Source organism: Megascapheus bottae, chromosome 35 (assembly GCF_031878675.1).
Source record: "Megascapheus bottae isolate mThoBot1 chromosome 35, mThoBot2.hap1, whole genome shotgun sequence".
NCBI classification, from domain to species: Eukaryota; Metazoa; Chordata; class Mammalia; order Rodentia; family Geomyidae; genus Megascapheus; species Megascapheus bottae.
In genome coordinates this window covers 5315787-5327491 of record NC_143543.1, presented here as the reverse complement: position 1 = coordinate 5327491, position 11705 = coordinate 5315787, and positions in this window count along the sequence as shown.

Below are 11705 nucleotides of genomic sequence, written 5' to 3'. Positions count from 1 at the left end.
CTTTAGCCCATTTATCGATTGGGTTATTTTTATGCTTTTTTTGTGGGGAAGGGAGTTAGTGTTTTTTTTGTAGCTGTATATAGCTATTAGTTATGAGGCGCTTGTCAAATGCTAGTTGTGAGTATCTTCCCCATTCTATGGCCTTCCCATTTATCTTTTTAGCTAGGTCTTTTTCCATGCAGAAACTCTTCAGTCTTTGATTTTTTTCTGTTTCTGGATCCTTACTTAGAAATATTTGACCCATGTCTAGGAGTCTTGGTATTTGCCTTATCTCTTGTTGTAATGTTTTCATGGTATCTGGCCTTATATTAATGTCTTTGTTCCATTTTAATTGATTCTGGTGCAGACCATGATCAAAAGTTTTATGAGCCTTTTTATGTTTAGATATCTATATTTATATCCTTGTATACATTAGAAAAATTAAATTTTGTCGTTATTTATTAGAATCATTTTACCATTTTGGAATTCTTAACCATTTACTGAATCCCCAAAACACTAACCTTTGATTTTGTATATATTGCTGCCAAATTTTAACAAAATATTTTTTCACAAGGTTTTTCAATCCTACATATGTGTATACTCTATTAGATTTTCTTCAGGCTCATTATTTTATTCTATGGAAAAACATCACAGTCATGATTGGCTTCCACTGTGAAATTTCCCATATGCATACACTATCAGTTGCACAAGTTCATCTTGTCATATGTATTTCTCTCTTCCGTCCATTGCTTTTTTTAAACAATTTGTGTTGATTTCAATATTCTAATTGCTTTAGAATACTTGCATATATATATATATATATATATATATATATATATATATATATATATATATAACCTTGCACACATGGATATATCAAGATAGAAAGAAAAATATTTTGAGCCTCTTTAATTCCTCTGGATTCTTCACTTTTGGCATTTAAATATGTTGGAAAGAGGGTAACTATCACTGCATTATACCATACTGTCTTTGGAACTGGGATTTCCTTGCAAAGCTTGCTCACAACTTTTTTCTCATATACCATGTTGGAAGTTAATCTCTCAAATTGAGTTTCTTGGAGTTGGATGCATCTCCCTTGTTTTGTTCTGTAAGTAAATATAAAAATTTCCTCAACTGAAATATGAGCTTTTGTTCTGGTTAGTATCACAGGAAGAGCTGTTTAATATGTTGAGTCTGTGAACAATGCTTGTTACAGAATGTTCCATGAATGTCACCTTGTTTCTGAAAGACATAAATTGAAAATTTGTTAGTTATTGTGGCCTGTTGTATGTAGACTGGGTGACTTAAAACACATGTTTTTTCAAATAGGTGGAAATAGTTTCCTCCTGATGATAATGGCAATACAATATTTGATATATGATATCTCATGAATATCTAGTCCATTTTTAATCGTTTTTGCTGCGGTGCATGTGGTATTGGGCAAAAAGAAAGTGCTGACTCAGACAAACTAAAGTCTATTTCTGAATTTCATTCTTGACAAATTCCCTTCATGTCTTTAACTAACAATATAATAAAGCACAAGACAACAATTCTGTTCCATCCCAATTGGAATAATGTTTTAACAAATTCATTGGCAGAATATCAAGCATTCAATGTATGACAGTCATAACATTTGAAATACTCCTAGATTTCCGTGCTAATAATGCAGGTTTATCTTCAAGAATTACCAGGTTGTTTTGGCCTTGGCTTTTGCCATTGAAGAGATCAACAACAGTCCTTATCTTTTATATAACTTGACTCTGGGATTTGATATCTATGATGTTCAAATTGGAGCTTGGACAGTATTAGCAAATCCCTTCCTTTGCTTCTTTGAGAAATACAAGATTCCAAACTACAACTGTATGAAAGACACAAAGACTATAACAATACATACAGGACCTTCAAAATAATATCCAACCACATTGGGACACTACTGGAACTCTTCAAGTTTCCACAGGTGAGGGGTGGAGTCATGATGTGATATTAAAAAAGAAGTAATTTGGTACTACTGCAACTATAAGATGAAAATGATAGGGATTGGATTAATGAACCTATCAAATTTTGTGACTTCAAAGTGTAAGTATTGGAGCTGGGAGTATGGCCCAGTGGTAGATCACTTACCAGGCATGCATGAAGCCCTGGGTTCAATTCCTTAGTACCACAGACACAGAAAAAACTGTAAGTGTTGTAGCTCAAGTGGTAGAATGTTAGATTCCATGTACCTCTCATTTTTAACTCATCACCCAGAAGTTTCTGGATTCACAGATTTTGTTAAGGCAGTTAACCCTTCCAAATATCCAGAAGACATTTTCCTTGCTAGACTGTGGTTTCTCTCTTACAATTGTTCAGATTCTGATTCTGACTGTGTAATTTGGGAGAACTGTCTTCATGATGCCTCATTGGATTGGTTGCCTGGCATACTTTTGATATGACTATGGCTGGGTACAGTTATAATATATACAATGCTGTATATGCTGTTGGTCAGGCACTCCATGAGGTACTGCTTCATCAAACAGAAGTGCCAACAATGGGAAATAGAAAAGAAACTGTGCTTTACCCTGCACAGGTAAGGCCTTCTGCGTTAGATGGCACACACAATGAGAAAAGACACTTTTCAGAAGGGTATCTAAATTTATGAAATTAAATATTTCAGATATTTTTTAAAAACCCAAGTAAGTCTATTTGTTTGAATTATGGTGAGGTACCCTAGAAGTGTTCATGCTGTAATCAAGGAATAGTATGCTAGTAACTGGAACAAAAGTTTATGACAATTTCTCTATATTCTTTCCATTACAAATAAGCCTAACATGCTCATTGATTATATCTTGAAAAGTTTAAAGTCATCTTTTACCTATGAGCTTAATAAATACTAACAAAGGATGAATTTCTGAACAGAATTATCCATATTTAGTCGCATTCTACTTTATATATTGAAAATGTTATCATGCACAATTTATAGACATTCATAAAATTAATAGACTGGAAGCATTGTTGCTACGCAATGAAGAATTGTCTCAGTCATACACATATGCATGGAATTGGTATTTCTTAAAAAGAGGCCTGCACTTTCTTGCCTAATGTCCAGGATTCAGAAAACTAATTTTTATACTGCAATAGATTTTCTTTTTGGATACCTCATTGTTTGTTTTTGCTTTTCTTGATATCTGAATCAGAAATTAAAGGCAATCAGTAGCATTTCTTCATTGAAGTTTTCGTTCTTAACTCTGAGACAAGATGGTGTATTTCTTTTAGCTACACCCTTAGCTGAATAGCACTCAATTTCACAATCCTGTTGGAGATTAAGTGATTTTGGATGAGAGAAGTAAATTAGAGACAGAGTATGACATTGTGAACATTTGGAATTTTCCAGAAGGTCTTGAACTTGAGGTGAATGTAGGGAACTTTTCTTCATATGCTCTACATGGTCATCACATGTCTTTATCTGAAGATATGATAGAGTGGGCAATAGGCACTACAGAGGTAGGTTGGATCTAACTGTAATGATTTCAAGGACATATAAGTAAGCAGTATTCACCTATTGAATTTATACCTGGGTGTGTGTCAAAAACTATCTCCTGTAATAAGTGCTACTTAACTAGCTGAATATCATGGTTTGAAATTAGTCCAAGCAGGAAAGTCTGGGAGACAGTTATCTTCATTTACATATCTGTTAACCTGGAAGTGGGTCTATGCTTCAAGTGTTGAATGCTAGCATTAAGCAGCAAGCTCAGATATAAAGCTCAGGCCCTCAGTTCATGCCTTAGAAATGGCCCACACACTTACATATTTACATCTTATAAGTTTATTAAGAACTAAGTATTGCACATTGAAATATTTCCAACTTAAAAAAAGTCTTGACTAATTCTTGGAGGAAGGAACAGAATAATTCAACAGTGTTCATACTTTGATTGTATCTACTTAGGAGGCTTATATCCTCAGATCTAAAATTGAAAGTCAATTTAAAGCCTAAATGGGCAGAAAATTCTCTGAGCCTCTTATTTCAATTAACTACCAAAAAATTCAAGTGGAGTTCTGGCTCAAGTGCCAACCTGGAGCAAAAAACAGCCATTGTCCAGACGTTGGGTTCAAGCTCCAGGATTTGCCCTCAAACACACAAATAAAGTTTAATGTGTATTCCTAATTTTTTGCCAATACTGGGGCTTGAACTCAGGGGCTAGGCACTGTTGTCCTTGAACATTTTTTGCTCAAGGCTAGCATCCTGCCCCTTGAGGCACAACACTACTCACTCTGGCTTTTTCTGAGGAAGCATGCTAGGCAAGCACTCTACCACTAGGCTATGCCTTAGTGCCTAAATGTTGATTTCCAATATAGTCATAAATCATAAATTGCATTTTATAGAATTTTTCTACCCTGTGATAAAGCATCTAAATAATTTCTTTATGCATTGTAAAGTTTATTTTGCTCTTTTCTGTGGAGGCTTCTTTTATTGGTTAGTTGACCTTCTACTTAGGCAATTTTGGTGAGAGGAATCTTGGTAAAAGCCTGTGTCAGAAACAGATTCTTACCTCATGACCCCAGAAAACGATTGAAGAAATGGTAATTCTGAGCTTGTCAAAACCCAAGAAAGGGACATCATTGCTTTAATTCAGAGCATTCTTTTAAATGTTTAAAGAGGAGTTTCCTTCCTTACTCTTCACCTTGTCACAGATGATTAGGAGACAACATATAATGGCAAAAATTCCAGGATTTTCCATAGGTCTCTCCACTAGTACCTACTTTCTCATCATCCATCTCCATCATCTCAACAGTTCAACGGTTTAGATATGGATCAAGGCTATAGCACATAAACTATTTGTGATACGACGGGGGAATCTATAACATCATTCAATAAACTAACCAGAATTACATGAATATAAATACTATACTTAATAATCTTATTCTTTAAAAGAGTAGAAATTTTTGGAGGGTTGTGTAAAACTGTGAACAATTTCTGACACATGTACGATTTTCCTCAGCCTCCTCACTCTGTCTGCAGTGAGAGTTGTGGTCCTGGATTCAGGAAATCCCCTCAGAAGGAAAAGGTTGCCTGTTGCTTTGATTGCACTCCTTGCACAGAGAATGAGATTTCTAATGGAACAGGAAAGTTCTTGAAATAGAAAGAAATTCATACTCTCCCTGAGTGTTCTCAAATCCATGCCAGTCAATGAAAACCTTGTGTGTTAAGACTGCAGTGTAAATGTCTTCTTTCCTTCATTTAGTATTTTATTGTGACAATGAATAATACTGCTTAAAGGAAAAGAAATAATGGGATATGAATTACATATAGGATTACTTTTTTAGTCTCTTTTTATACATATATCTTTAAATCTATTTAAGTACAAGGTTTCCCTGGTTTTTGAAATTACATTTAGACAACAAAGAAAACACAGATCTTGCACACATTTATTCTAAAGCCCAGACTGTTTTTGCAATGGACCATGTGCTCTGGGTTGGGTTTGGTGTAAGGAGCAGGTACAAGTGTTATGAAAACATGACTTTAGAGCTGCAAAGAGTGTTTTGATCCTCTGTTCCCAGCTGCATTAGAAAAAAAGACAAATATTACAATGGCTAGGAAGGTCTACAGAGAATCTACTTATATTAGACAGAAATATAGATGGAATTGCAATATTTACTATATGCAATTTTAGATGAGGGATTGAGTAGTACACACAAAGATGTTAATTTTATGGCAGCATGAAGAGGCACAGAAAATTTTTGTTAAGATATTAGAAATGACAAAAATAATATGTGTGATAGTTACTGCATGTAAAAATGGGTATATTCAGACTGCAAAAATTTGAGAATATGGGAATGAGTGGAGCAAGATGATAAACATAAAAAACATGTCCCATAATTCTTAGTAATATTACTTTTATGCTAGTAAGTTATTAGAATTATCACTACATAAGAATTTTCTAATATTATTTTCAGTACTGAAAAGGGATTAATTGTTGAATTCTTCACCAGTTAAGCAACAGTGTGTGATGTGTCCAGATCATCAGTATGCCAGCATAGAGAGAAACCAGTGCTTCCAGATATCTGCAAGTTTCCTGGCTTATGGAGAGCCCTTGGGGATGGCATTGGCCTGTGTGTTTCTTTGTTTATGTACACTCACAGCAGTTGCTCTTGGGGTCTTTGTGAAACATCACAGAACCCCATTGTCAAGGCTAATAACCAGGCTCTCAGCTACATTCTGCTCATCACTCTCATCTTCTGTTTTCTGTGCTCCTTGCTCTTTATTGGCCGTCCAAACACAGTCACCTGCATTCTACAGCAAACTGCATTTGCAGTCGCCTTCACTGTAGCTGTTTCTGCTGTCTTGGCAAAAACTCTAACTGTCATTATGGCCTTTAAGTTCACTTATCCTGGGAGAAGAATGAGATGGTTACTGCTATAAGGAGCTCCTAACTTCATCATTCTCATCTTTACTCTGATATAAGTGACTCTTTGTGTACTCTGACTAGGGACTTCTTCTCCCTTTATTGACAGAGATGCACACTCTGAACATGGCCACATCATCATGCTGTGTAACAAAGGCTCTAACATTGCTTTCTACTGTGTCTTGGGATATCTCATTTTTCTGGCTTTGGCTAGCTTCACTGTTTCCTTCCTTGCTAGGAACCTGCCTGACACCTTCAATGAAACCAAATTCCTGACCTTCAGCATTCTGGTGTTCTGCAGCATTTGGCTCACTTTTCTGCCTGTCTATTACAGTGCTACAGGGAATGTCATGGTGGCTGTAGAGGTCTTCTCCAACTTGGCTTCAAGTGGAGGTCTTTTGGCCTGCATCTTTACCCCCAAGTGCTACATCATCTTGTTAAGGCCAGATAGAAATTTTCTGTATGGCTTCTGGGACAAAACACACACTGGGGGAAATAGACCCTCTTAAAGTAAGGCCTACAGTAAATAGAAAGCATGAGAAATTTAAACTTCATCTATTAGGACTAAACAAATACAAAATTTACAAATAGGTATACTAGTCTCAGTAGGTACACTTTCAATCTGAATTATCTGCATGCAGTAAGGACCAACTTTTCTTGCTATACATCTTTACAACTTTTGTTGCTATACCCATCTTACTTGTAAAGATAAATGTTCTGAAATAGTTCTGTAGGAAACTATACTTCAATGGATTCAAATATTCATCTACACAGAAGAAAACAATCTTACAAATCTCTCATATAAAATGATGACTACAATTTACAACACTGAAATATACTTTGAAAAAAATTCCAAGGAATTAGTTTTTAAGTAACCATCAAAAATGAATATATAGGAGTTAATATTTAAATTAATTACCTCAACTGCGCCATTCCACAATGTTGACATATTTCAAAAATTGTGATCTAAATGGTCAATGTATTATGCTACTATTTATAAATAGATATGTTATTTTAAAAGTAAAACATTTACATACATAGATTTACTACAAAATCAGATCAAATCTATGTGAAGGTATCCAAATTATGCCTCAGGGAAAAACACTAAGAAAATAAAGAGACTAATTAATGATAATATATTTTTATTTGAGACATAATGATCTTTTATAGGTATTGTGGTAAACAAAGCACCAAATCACAAGAGTAATAGGAACAAAACCAAATATCCACACTGTATGCAGGTATTTTGACACATCTTAATCAATAATAGATTGGAAAATCAGTAATGACAAAGTTGGAATCCATAGAATAATCCATCAATTTTATATGACATTGCAGAAAACTTCATGGAAACAACTCTAAAATGCATACATCTATTCAAATATCATAGCACATTCACCAATATAGATGTCATGTTCTACAAAAAATATATTAAAACATAACTTTCATAAATTTTATATATAGTCTGACAATATATTGAAATATACATGTTTATAAACTTCTGAAGAAGTAAATATACACTTACAAATTTTAAATAACAAATTCTCAAGGGAAATTGTCAGATAAATTTAAGGGACACAACATTTCAGATGCAATGAGCTAAGGTTTTACATTGCACTGACCCTTCACCTTCCTGTCATATCCTTCTCCAGATTTTAGTGTGTCAAAACTCTCTTTGATAGCACAGTTTCTCTAAGTAGCAAATCAAAAGGTATTCTATGGCACAAAATCCATTAGGGAGTATTATTGGGAAAATCCAAACTAGAACAGAGGGAGAATGCGAGCAGACATGTGATCTCAACACAATTCTGCTCAAGGAAGAAGCAAGAAAATAGGTAACTGCTTCAAAATAAAAAAAGCTCAAAGAACCCACTAACATAGCCATCGAATGATAGCAAACTAGAATTGCTCTGTTTTGTGAACTCACAGAAACTCTTTATCCGACATAACTTCCTAGTGACTGAAAAGCAGGATTCAGGTTTCACAGAACTGCTCAATTCTTGTAAGCAATGGGAAATTTTAGGAACAAGGATTCCCTAATGTGAAAACTTCAGGCAACTTCAAGAGCTGTCAGCTCAATATGAGTCATGCCTTGGTATGTACTTCCAACACCAATATATATAACAGACACTAACACTGGGTAGCCACAAGAGGAGGCTGTTGAGCTTACATTTGAAGACAAAGATTCAAGAAACTGTTAACTATAGGTGGTGATAACAGAAAAATTCCTGTTTTGTGGCCTCAAGCAGTTGATAACAGAGCTGGCTGCAAACACACACACACACACACACACACACACACACACACACACACACACACACAAACGCAGCAATCTCCCAGTAAAATGGTCAGATGGCAGGATATTATCAACATAGCCATGTTACTGAATGTCTTCTACAGATTCCACACAATTCCCATCAGAAATTCAAGGTCATTTTTCACGAAAAGAGAAAAAATACTGAAATTCATGGAAATAGAAAAAGTTATACTGAGCAAAAGCAGCAAATCTTGACGAATCTTAAAACTACACTTCACACTATACTACAAAGCCATAGTAACAAAAACACAATGGTACTTCAAAAAATGCAGTCACAAAGGGAAATGTCACAGGACATAAGGCACACAAGCAGCAAATTCGCATAGCAATAGTCATATGCACGTTGCCAAGCCCAAAACACACCTTAGAACAACAGACAGCCTTTGACATCTACATGTAAAACATACTTGATTCCTGCCTCTTTATAAAAAAAATTTACATTGCTCAAATAATTAATGTTGGAACTGAAAATATTGATATTAATATAGGAAGACAGGAAATACCTGAAAATATACACATAGGAAATTATTTTCTTTCTTTATTTTTCCATATATTTTTCTTGTAATTAATAGAAGGGTTTCATTATATTTGCATATTTGCCAGATAGATGGTGCAGTACTTCACATACATTGATACCCTTTCTCATGTCTTGGTCCACATTTCCCTCCACTCACCCCAGAGCCTCATCTTGTTTTTCTCCCTTCCCTATCCGACTTCAAACAACCATATATATATATATATATATATATATATATATATATATATATATATATATATATATATATATATATATATATCAGATAACCAGGAGCAACACTGTAACAATATGAGGACAGCAAAACAGATGAGAGATAACATAGTAAATTAAGGACAAAAATCACTCATTTTATGGCTTTGTTTGTATATCCTAGGTCCTTTCATTTAGCTTCATTCTATATGGCCTTAGGAATCCACGTTTTGTTCTATTGTAAATCACTGCTAGGAGAGCCCAACGTTTCTACTGATTAGGACAAATGAGGGAAACCACTGAGCCTATGTTCCTTTGGATCTGGCTTACTTCACTTAATATGATTTTTTTCTAAGTCTTTCCATTAACTTACAAATGAGGCAATGTCATTCTTTATGATTGCAGCATAGAATTCCACTGTGTATAAATACAACATCTTGTTGATCCAACAAGTTGATCCTCATCAACTGAGGGACATCTGGGTTGGTTCCATATCGTTGCTATGGTAAATAGTGCTGCAATGAACATCGTTGTGCTAGTGGATTTAGTATGTCCTTGTTTCTGGACGATTCAGTATATGCCAAGTAGTGGAATTGCTGGGTGATCGGGGAGTACTATGTTTAGTTTTTGGAGGAACTGCCATACTGCTTTCCATAGTGGTTGAACGAGTTTGCACTCCCACCAACAGTGCAGTAGTGATCCCTCCTGGCCACATTCCCGCCAGCATCTGTTGTTATTAGATTTTTTGATTCTGACCATTCTAACTGGAGTGAGGTGGAATCTTAGAGTTGCTTTGATTTGCATTTCTTTTACAGCCAGAGATGTCAAGCATTTCTTCATGTGCCTATGGGCTATTCTTATTTCTTCTTCAGAGAAGACTCTCTTTAAATCTTTGGCCCATCTTTTAATGTGATGGTTGTTTCTTTGGAGATTTGGACTGGGGGATTAACAGCCTAGTCCCTTTCAGCCTGGGCATGGCACTCCTAATTTAAAAAGGCACACCAGTTGAGATACAGGGGGCCAGGAAGTTCAGCCTTAGTTAAATTTTTCCAGTCGTGAGTGATACACTGATGAGCCTGGCCTTGAAGGATGGTTTTGGCCAAGGGCGAATTAGGCCCATCTTTGGAGACTGCTATCTTAAGCTCTTTTAGGGCCGGTCTATTGCGCCCAGAGTTAGCATTTACCAAGCATGGTGGGGGGGAGTAAAATGGCGGCTTGACCCACGCTTTCGGTTTGGGGGAGGAGCCACCGCTGTATGGCAGCTTAACCTCCTCTTCCGGTGCAGGGGAGAAGCAAGGTGGCGAATTAACCTCCTCTTCCGGCTTAACACGTGGTGAAGCGTGGGAGGAAGGATAGTAAAATGGCGGAGGCCTCTCTGCACCCAATTGTCTGCTGCAAATTCCAGGGCAGGAGCACTTGGTGTAGGGCTCTGGGGCCTGATCCCAGGATCAAAGGGGCCCAAAAATCCCTCCTCTTGGTGAGGCTCTAAACCCTTTCTTTCCTGAGCAGTGGGAGGGCCAACTCTCCACAACTCTGAACATTCCTTATCAGGAGGGCCAATCTCCACGACCCTGAGCACTCCTTATCAGGAGAGCCAACTCTCCACAACTCTGAGGGCTCCTCAATTAAAGTTTCCTTGGCCCTAGATGTAACTGAGCCAGGATAGAAGCAAGCCTTAAGAGCAGACAAGGTCTGAGAGACCCGGAGGGGAGGGTCCTCTCCCAAGTTAATCTACCTCCTTCTCACCAGGAGCTCCCCACTGTCCCATGCGGCCCAATTGAAAAGAATGACCGCCATTAACACAGCGCATGTTAAGGCCTCGCAGACCTTCTCAGCCTGGGGGTCTGAAAACTCCAAACCTCTGCTTTTAAATCTAGACGCTGTGAGCACCGGGTTCTCATTCTCCAAACCTCTGCTTTTAAATCTAGATGCTAGGAGTGCCGGCTCCTCATTCTTGGTGTGAGATTGCCCCATCTTTTCAGGGAGACCCCTACCTCGACATCCGCTTGGCTTGGCTCCCAGACAATTCCGCTTCTGATGAGCGTTCCTTTCATGTTCCACGTTCAGGCACCAGAAATGTTGGGGTTTTTAGCACTCTTTGCCTCCTGACCAGCAAGAAGGGCAAAGAGAACACGCCCCGACTAAGACGAGACCTAGAAAGGATAGGGCCGGCTGGCCGCATTCACCCAGCCCTCCCTTCTCCAGAGGGAAGACACAGACGCACCAGGGAGAATGTTACAGCAGACTTGTTTAATGGGAAGATACCAGGGGCTAAAGTAAGAAGCAGGAATCTATTAAAATA